The sequence below is a fragment of the Mytilus trossulus genome, unplaced genomic scaffold, assembly GCF_036588685.1.
Source record: "Mytilus trossulus isolate FHL-02 unplaced genomic scaffold, PNRI_Mtr1.1.1.hap1 h1tg000236l__unscaffolded, whole genome shotgun sequence".
NCBI classification, from domain to species: Eukaryota; Metazoa; Mollusca; class Bivalvia; order Mytilida; family Mytilidae; genus Mytilus; species Mytilus trossulus.
Window position 1 is genome coordinate 78,414 of NW_026963316.1, and position 9,566 is coordinate 87,979.

Below are 9,566 nucleotides of genomic sequence, written 5' to 3' on the forward strand. Positions count from 1 at the left end.
CGTTAACGCATGTAAAATAAATAATGCTGATGAGAAAATTAATGAATCACTACTCTATATCTACATTTTACCAGAGGCATATACATGTCTCTGTCTCTAAACGTACCATGGCAACTTTTTTACTTATTCTCGAATATTTCATCATTATGCATGAAGGTACACGTATGGAGTGTTGCCGCAGTACATCAGTTTTAAATCATAACAACAACCCTATTAAATTCTTACATGACAAGTTACACCGTTTTATATGCAGGTATGGAGTGATGCCGCAGTACAGATATTTTACTCCCTTGGTACATGTCAGGGAGGTTTAATTGCTATGGCCAGTTACAACCAGTTCAAAAACAACACGCTAAGGTACGGATTATAATCGGCGTCACATATAGATTGAGAGCAGAATTTAGACAAGTGTAGGCATTGCATACTTTATTATCATTTCAGTATTCTGATGAGTGCTTCGGTACTGCAAATATTTATAACACATATACTCATTCAAAATTCCCTTTTAAAAATATAAATTATGAAGAATCTAGAGATCAAAACAATCTCAGAAGGTAAATCCAGAAAAAAACATTGGACGCACGAAATTAATAATTTTTTTATTTCATAAAGCCTATGCGATTTTTTTTCATAGCACATGTAGTTTTTTTTTTTTAGTAAATTAGGCAGTTTTCTTTATATGTTTTTGTTTTACAATTATATTTGTTCAATATGTTGAAGAGTTGTTCATTAAGTCTATAGCCAAAGTCTGATGATATATTTTAGGGATTCCCTTTTGATTCCGGTAATAAATTGCCTGACAAGTTTTTATGCTGGATTTGTCATCTTTTCTGTCCTGGGTTTTATGGCTCACAAGAAAAACACGTCAGTGGATCAGGTAGTAGATGAAGGTATTTTGTGTGTTAAATTCTTATAATAGATATAGGAAGATGTGGTGTGAGTATATACACATAGTATATAGATAAATGCTGATCATTTTAAACTAACCAGCAAAGTGACAATTATACTTTAATCAAAATTGAATTCGAAGTTCTAGTTTTCAAACTTCTGTTGCTTGTAAGTACAATGTATAGTACACATAAACCTCAGAATTGCGATACCAGTAAAGGTTAAAACACAGTTCTGGTATTAAATTAACTTAAAGTTTCCTAAAATAAAAAGACTCAAGACTGTACTGCAGCTACTGCTGCTTGGAATTTAAATATGGTTTACTAGAGGAGAATGTATGAAACCCTGTAATCATTGCTAAGCTTTTTTGTGATTTTTTTATTTTGAATGTAGTAAATGGTCCGAGACCACAATTATTTCGTAGTGCATTTCTTTGAGAACATAAATACAAATAAAAAAGTCCCACCTGTGTTTTCTCAAAGAAATTTTTACAGTGTGTTGCTCTACTTTTGGGACAAATTATATCAAAACTTTACAGAAAACTTCATCGGCTCTAACTCTAAATAATTATGGACAATTTTATGTTGAGGGCGTCTTGAAATCTTTTATCAGCTTCCGAAGTGCTAATTTTAACGTCTTTTACAGCTGGACCAAATCACTACTTTCCTTTAAAATTCTGGACCCAAATTTATTACAGTGTAATTCCACCCCCCTCCTTGCAATTTGAGGCATTAAACATGGAGAAATAAATTTGGAAGGGGCATAAAAATTAATGGCAAGTAATCCCCTGTCAACACTAGGGACTATATTCGTGAAAATATAAACAACGAGAATATTTTCGTTGTTCAATGGTCGACAATTGCGGTCTCGGACCAAATAATACATATTATAATTATCTTTGCTATAACATGTATTACAGGTCCTGGTTTAGCGTTTGTGGTGTATCCTGAAGCCCTGGCACAAATGCCGATATCACCACTATGGGCAGTTCTTTTCTTCATAATGATGATGACACTTGGATTTAGTTCTCTGGTAAGCAAAAGATTAAAATGCAATGGGGTGATAAACAATTTCATATCTTCTTACAAGAATGCTTATAACAAGTCTTTCCCTTTGTTTAAAGAACATAATTCTAATATTAATCTTTTTACGCATCTTTCAGTTTTCAATAACAGAGACAGTTATTACAGGCCTTGTGGATCAAATGGGAGATTTTGTACAAGAATCAAGTCGGAGACTTTATATATTTAGATTCTGTATTTGTGCCTTATTTTTTCTCCTTGGACTACCAATGACAACAAAGGTAATTACGACACTTATTTCAAGCAATGCCAGCGTATATGAATAAACTGAGATTTTTTTTCAAATTGTACACAAATGAAACACAAAGCTAGCAACACGATTCTTCCAAAATTCTATGATTGATTGATTGATTATTGGTTGGGTTTTTCGCAAACTTTTCACACTTTTTGCAAGTTTATGGTGACCATTTTTTATTGGTGGAAAAAGCCGAACAGATTGGCCGACATTCGGTAAAAAAAAATTATTGATCTAGAAAATCACTGCTTTCAACTAAGACTCAATGTATCTTTCTTCTTGGGACCTTTCGTATAATTTTAGAACAGTTTTACTACAGATAGTCATTTCAATCTTAAATCATTTACAAGTTGCTCCTTTAATACACACAGCTTAGTATGTTTATTTTTAATTATTGTGTAACACACAAAATGACAGAGTGGTACACGTACATACAAGTACTGTCATTGACTTAAGTTCTAAAGAGCTTAACAAATCTTCCTGAGTGTCCTTGTAAACCCTGCAAGGATATTACCAAAACAAGTTAAACGTAAATTTTAAGTATATATATTGACATTTTATTTTTATATCACCTGCCGGCCTTAAAGGCCAAGTGAGATTTTCTCAGCACTTGGCGTCTGCTTCACTCGTCCGTCGTCGTTAACTTTTACAAAAATCTTCTCTGAAACTACTGGGCCAAATTTAACCAAACTTGGCTATATTCATCATTGGAGTATCTAGTTTAAAAAAAAATGTGTCCGGTGACATGGCCAAGCAACATAAATGGCCGCCATGGCTAAACACAGAACATAAGGGGAAAATGAAGATTTTGGCTTATAACTCTGAAACCAAAGTATTTAGAGCAAACCTGACACAGATTAAATTGTTTATCAAGTCAATATCTATATGACCGGACGAGAAGCATGCTAACTATTTGGACTATCAACTTTCTGACTTTAATTACTATATCTTTTAATTGTCATTATTAGCTCAAATATTCCCACACAATTATCTTTGGTTTAAAATGTATGTTTCTACTAATCCGATAATGGACTTCGTATCTACGTGTCAAAGACAGTTTTTAGCAGATTATCTGAACAATGGACAATAATTGCTTAATCCCTAATTACATGTATTTCTTTGTCATTCTGTTTTATATACTTTTGAGAAATAATTTATATTCAGTTTTGGATAGGTTCTTAAACCGTAAACACCGGACTCAATATTGTGACATCGTTTATATTCTTGTTGGATCGTTTATTAAATTGTTAAACTTTATACCGACTTGAATCTTCATTTGATACCCAGCAAATAGTCTGGCTATACATGGTGTTTAGAGACTCGTGAGTGTTATCTTTTATAGATCAACACAAGATTCCGTTACCTCCGCAGCCAAGCGAAATTTCCCCAAGGACAAGTGACTAGTTTACCCCAGAATTATTATATTTCGGACGAACTATATTTGGACAGTAATATCAATACAATGGATTATAACGGATATTCCTTAAGACCAGCATGGATGTGGAATTATATGCCGTATCGAGTTAATCCAGAAAGAAGAGAGTTTATCAAAATGTGTGGAAAATGTGGAAAACAACATACCAACAGGAGTTTGTGTGCCGCAAGAAATTCAAAATGCTTCAAGTGTCAAAAACCAGGACATTTTGCTCGACAGTGCTTCACTCGTGTTGGCCGAGTTAAAATTCATAAGAATGAACCTAAAACTGTTTCAATTTCGACACAAACGGAAAATTGTAACAATAAGAAATCAATTAAGAAAAAGGAAAGAGATTCTAAAAGACTTCAAGATTATTTCGATCGAAAACGGACACTTCAGGAACTTCCATTTAACAAAACCGGGAATACTGTCTTCATTTCAACTATCAATAGTGATTGTTTTCTAAGGGACCAAATTGAAACTTTAAAAACGAAATTGGGAGACGAAAGTTTCAACCATACATCTACATTAATGGAATTGCAAGAAGAACAAGAAAACGTTCGAAAGCTTCGAAAAACAATTAAAAATCGAGACGCTAAAATTGTAGAACTGGAGAGCACCGTACAACGATATGAGAAAGGACACGACAAAATTACAGACTATATCACTGAGATTAAAGTAGAAAAAGAAAATTGGAAATTACAGTGTAGTGATGTTTCAGAAATGTACAATGCAGTTAGAAAAAGTGAACTTGATTTAAAGGCAATTTGCAAAAATTACGAACATGAACTAGAACAATTGAAAAACAACACTCGAACAAATTCAGGAAATTATCATCAAAACAGGCGTAACTATCAATACCGTGGAAGACGATATTAGTTAAAAAATTCAAATCCCGTGGACGTGATTCTAGACGAGAGGGGCAAATATGACCGGACGAGAAGCATGCTAACAATTTGGACTATCAACTTTCTGACTTTAATTACTATATCTTTTAATTGTCATTATTAGCTCAAATATTCCCACACAATTATCTTTGGTTTAAAATGTATGTTTCTACTAATCCGATAATGGACTTCGTATCTACGTGTCAAAGACAGTTTTTAGCAGATTATCTGAACAATGGACAATAATTGCTTAATCCCTAATTACATGTATTTCTTTGTCATTCTGTTTTATATACTTTTGAGAAATAATTTATATTCAGTTTTGGATAGGTTCTTAAACCGTAAACACCGGACTCAATATTGTGACATCGTTTATATTCTTGTTGGATCGTTTATTAAATTGTTAAACTTTATACCGACTTGAATCTTCATTTGGTACCCAGCAAATAGTCTGGCTATACATACCTGCCCTGAAATTTTCAGACGAATCGGACAACCGGTTGTTGGGTTGCTGTCCCTGAATTGGCAATTTTAAGGAAATTTTGTTGTTTTCGGTTATTTATCTTGAATATTATTATAGATAAGAGATAAACTGTAAAAACAGCAATAATGTTCAACAAAGTAAGATCTACAAATAAGTCAACATGACCAAAATGGTCAGTTGACCCCTGAAGTAGTTATTTCCCTTTACAGTCAACTTTTTATAATTTTCATAAATTTTAACAAAATATTTTCCTCTGTACACTAATGGGCCAAGTTCATTATAGATAGAGATAATTGTAAGTAGCAAGAATGCTCAGAAAAGTAAGATCTACAAACACATCATCATCATCACCAAAACGCAATTTTGTCATTAATTCATCTGTGTCTTTTGTTTAATTTGCACATAGATGTAGACCAAGGTGAGCGACACAGGCTCTTAAGAGCTCTAGTTTGTACTTGTCCACTCGGCATCAGAGATATATAAATTGTTTTTTGTACTTGTCCACTCGACATCAGAGAATTCTATTTTGTTTGTTTCTTAACCATGGTCTTAGTTTTTGGTTTAACTAGGAAGAAAGAAAGAAATGACATTGTGTGTGATTTTTGTTTTAAAGAAATGTAACTATGTTCTTTATATAAGTGTAGAGAAAGGAACAACATAATTATACACACACACACACACACCAACACACACACAATTGTTTTATTCAAATTATAAACAAACAATTTGTATTCAAATTATTGTTCCTACACGCTTAACAGATTGCAACATAAAGACAAAACCACCAGTAAACACATATTACAAGACGTATCCCACTTAACCTAAGGCTATTGTATTTTCGTCCTAAACACTCTTGAAATATGTGCCACTGGCCGCGACGAAATACTAAAACAACGTTTACAAAGAACCATTGAAAATGGAACTTCCCTTTTCTGCTGAAACATATTTTGACAAAAACTAAAAATGGCGTTGGAAAACAAATCAGTTAAACTTTAGTCTAACAATTCTAAAGTTGTTCGACTGGGTTTTCAGAAGAAAGATAACAACTATTGTTTATGGTTGTATTGCTCTTTTCTCCACATAGATTCGATTCATACAAGTATAAATGATATCTTTTAATTGGCATGTGTACACATTGTATATTTTTAGGGAGGAATGTACATGTTGAATCTATTAGACAAATCAGTCGGAGGTTTTCCTTTGTTGGTAGTAGGGTTTGTAGAACTTTTAGTCATCATTTACATTTATGGTATCTCGAACAGAACCCACGATACAAAGGGATTTCCAAAGATTTTATTTAGAGGTATAATAATAGTGTTACTTACTTTTGTGTTTTATCTAAGCATGTAAATCAAAAGCAATCAATTTCGTTTGACGCTAAAAGCAGCGACAAGGTTACTTTAGCCGTATTTGGCACAACTTTTTGGAATTTTGGGTCCTCAATGCTCTTCAACTTTGTATTTGTTTGGCTTTTCACCATTTTGATCTGAGCGTCACTGATGAGTCTTATGTAGACGAAACGCGCGTCTGGCGTATAAAATTATAATCCTGGTACTTTTGATAACTATTTACTTTAATATATAACAAAGACTATTTGATATACATGTAGTTTCGTGTAAAAAAAAATATAAATGTATTAAGGCAATAAAATCTATTCACTAACAATTATAAAAAAAATCAAGTTAGAAAATAACAATGGCCTTTAAAAAAAGTAAGGCTTACCGTCTATCTTTTGGAATTTTCTTTCACATTCAAATGCAATTCATAGCAACGACACTTGACGTAAAAAAAAAAGAAGCTTAAGACAGCCCTTAAACACCATTAGGAATATATGCACACATTCATATCTAAAGTGCATTCCTTTATATCATACATTGTGGAAATGAAAGCTGAAAGTTGGAATACACCCCTTTTTTGGCCAATCAATACATTTAAATGGGGGCATATAGTTGGACCTCCCTTTTAAATGGCTTGATCCGCCCCTTGCCCACCTTAATAAAAGTTGACACTTACATTATTGAATATTTTGTCTAATATTGCAGGTTACTTGCGAATGAAATCTGACATAGAAATGATGCTTGGAAGAGGGATACCAGTCACCATAGGTTTCTTTTATTTCGCTCCCACCTGGTGCTTCATAGCACCTATTGCTTTGTTGGTATGTATACAATTGCAAAACTGCAGAACGAATTTTATATTAATGCTTCTTGCGTGACTAAATAAAACTATTGCTTATGCAAATGAGGGAGGCAAGGGACCCCGCCTCCCCCTTCAGCTAGTGGAGACCCCCCCCCCCCCCAGCTTCAGAAAAAAATCTGAATTCGCCTGTGTATTGTTTTCTGACACAGTATTATACCATACGCTTGTTGTGTTATAATAATGAATAATTATGAATTATTAAAACCCAACGACGCAACAATGCATGGACATACATGTGTTTAAAGATGATTTTTTTTAAGAATCATAGAAATGTAGAATTCTCGTCTATATTTTCATTTCGATAATAGAGCGTACTATCAGTGTTTACGTTTTTTGTCCACTTCTACACTGGTTTAAAACTGACAGTTGCTTCTATATCATGAGTGTGTATCCTCGTCTTGAGAGGTTAATAACAAGTGCTGCTATTGAATACAATGACTAAAAAAATATTTTGTCGTTACAGACTACTCTTACATGTTAGACTTGAACTAAAACATTGACAAATTTGTGTACAGCCATCTTAGAAATAAATACATTCCTAGAAAACATAAACGTTACTGAATGAAGTCATAAAAAGAATAACATACAATAACATAAAAAAACATATTAACCCAAGTCAGGAGCCTTTTGCCTTTGTGAGTCCTGTATGATTTTTTATTTAAGTTCATTAATCTATTTCGGAGTTTAGTATGCCGTCCATTATCATTGAACTAGTACACATTTTTGTTTAGGAGCCAACTGATGTACGCTAGCTCCTGTATGATTTTCTCGCTGTGTTGAAGACCTATTGGTGTCCTTCGGTTGTTTTCGTTGCTTTTTGGTCGGGTTGTTGTCTCTTTGTCCCATCCCCATTTCCGTTCTCAATCTTATAATGTAAATTTGTTTACACATTAATGGAACTATTTCAAAATGGTTACCTAATTTCAAACGTCACTGTTAAAGTTCTATGATGGAATCGCCAAATATTTGAAAAACAATTTTTTTTTCAACATTCTAAAATATCTAAGTTGATTGCTACCTTCCAGCTATCGTCTTCATTCCAACATGGATATTGTTTACTTTTTCAGGTTGTAATAGTATTGAAGGCACTACAATGGAAGCCGTATACATTAGATGACTACGTTTATCCTGATTGGGCAACAGCTCTGAGCTGGTTGATTGTTGCCTTCCCTATCACATTCATTCCAGCATGGATATTGTATTACTGTGCTTGTAGAGATAAAAGAAATGTACGTATATTTTCCTTTAAAATGCTTTCTACAATATTTATATACAGTAACACAAACGATAACCTTCTGTAGATTCCGCTGGGGGTACATTGAATAGCTTTGCATTATGATTCTTAATTCAACGGTTCTTATAAGTTAAATAAATGTTCCCGACGTGACATGTATGTTTTTTAAACATGGTTTGATTCTCATTTTAGTGATAAATGTCTTTAAGGAAAAATATGGCATTTGATTTCGTAAAAAAAAGTTGTTTTGTTTTGTTTTTTTTTGAAAATTTGAATCCAATTATTCCAGACCCAGCCATCTTAAAAAAAATCATTGAATGATCGAAGACTCTATATAACGTATATTTTATTCACTAAAAAATATAGACCACTGTAATGATAAAATACATGTTTGAAAAATCGTAATATTGTCTATTCATGTTTAACATTCTCACTTAAACGTGTTTGTAGCTTTGTCATCCAAAGGCCAACTGGGGCCCTGCATTTGAAGAGAACAGGACTGGTTTATATTCCAAAGATTTGACTTCCTTTTACCAGTCGCCAGTGGCATCAACTGTTTTGGAAAAGGATGGTTACCAGTTTATTAGAAAAGACACTAATGAAGTCAACAAGACAAATATATATCAGCCATATTCAGAACATTCTGTCATGGCGTCTTTCGAAAGTCGGTCAGATTCTTCGTATGACAATAAAAGTTATGTTCAAGATGTAGTGGAATCTACTAAACTCTAAAAGAAATTTTTAATCGTAATGGTGTATCATCATTGCGAAATAAGATACTGATGCTATATGTGTATATCAACAGGGACATTTTTATTACCTTAGTGTAGTGAATGTGATTTTCAAACAATGTCCGAGCATTATATTAGTTATTGATAACACTTTTATTATTGAATACGGAATTTTGACATTTATTGAAGTCGGTATTACCTTTTCAATGTCAAATGTTATAAAAATATAACTTACATCAATACATTTGCCATAAACGTAAACCTTAAACTATAGTTTGATGTTAAAAGTCAGTTTAACTGATTTTGCTTTTAACTATGGTCATAATCACAGTGTAGATACTATTCTGTACGCTATCCGGAAGTCGCGATTTTTGAAGCGAGGATTTCAAACTGGCTAACAGAACGGTTT

The 9,566-nt window shown here is 33.1% G+C and overlaps 1 pseudogene; it reads left to right on the forward strand.

Annotated features, from left to right (window-relative positions):
* LOC134701351 (sodium- and chloride-dependent glycine transporter 1-like) overlaps positions 1-9,158 on the forward strand; it is a 32,224-nt pseudogene extending 23,066 nt beyond the window's left edge.
* The last annotated feature ends 408 nt before the right edge of the window (positions 9,159-9,566 follow it).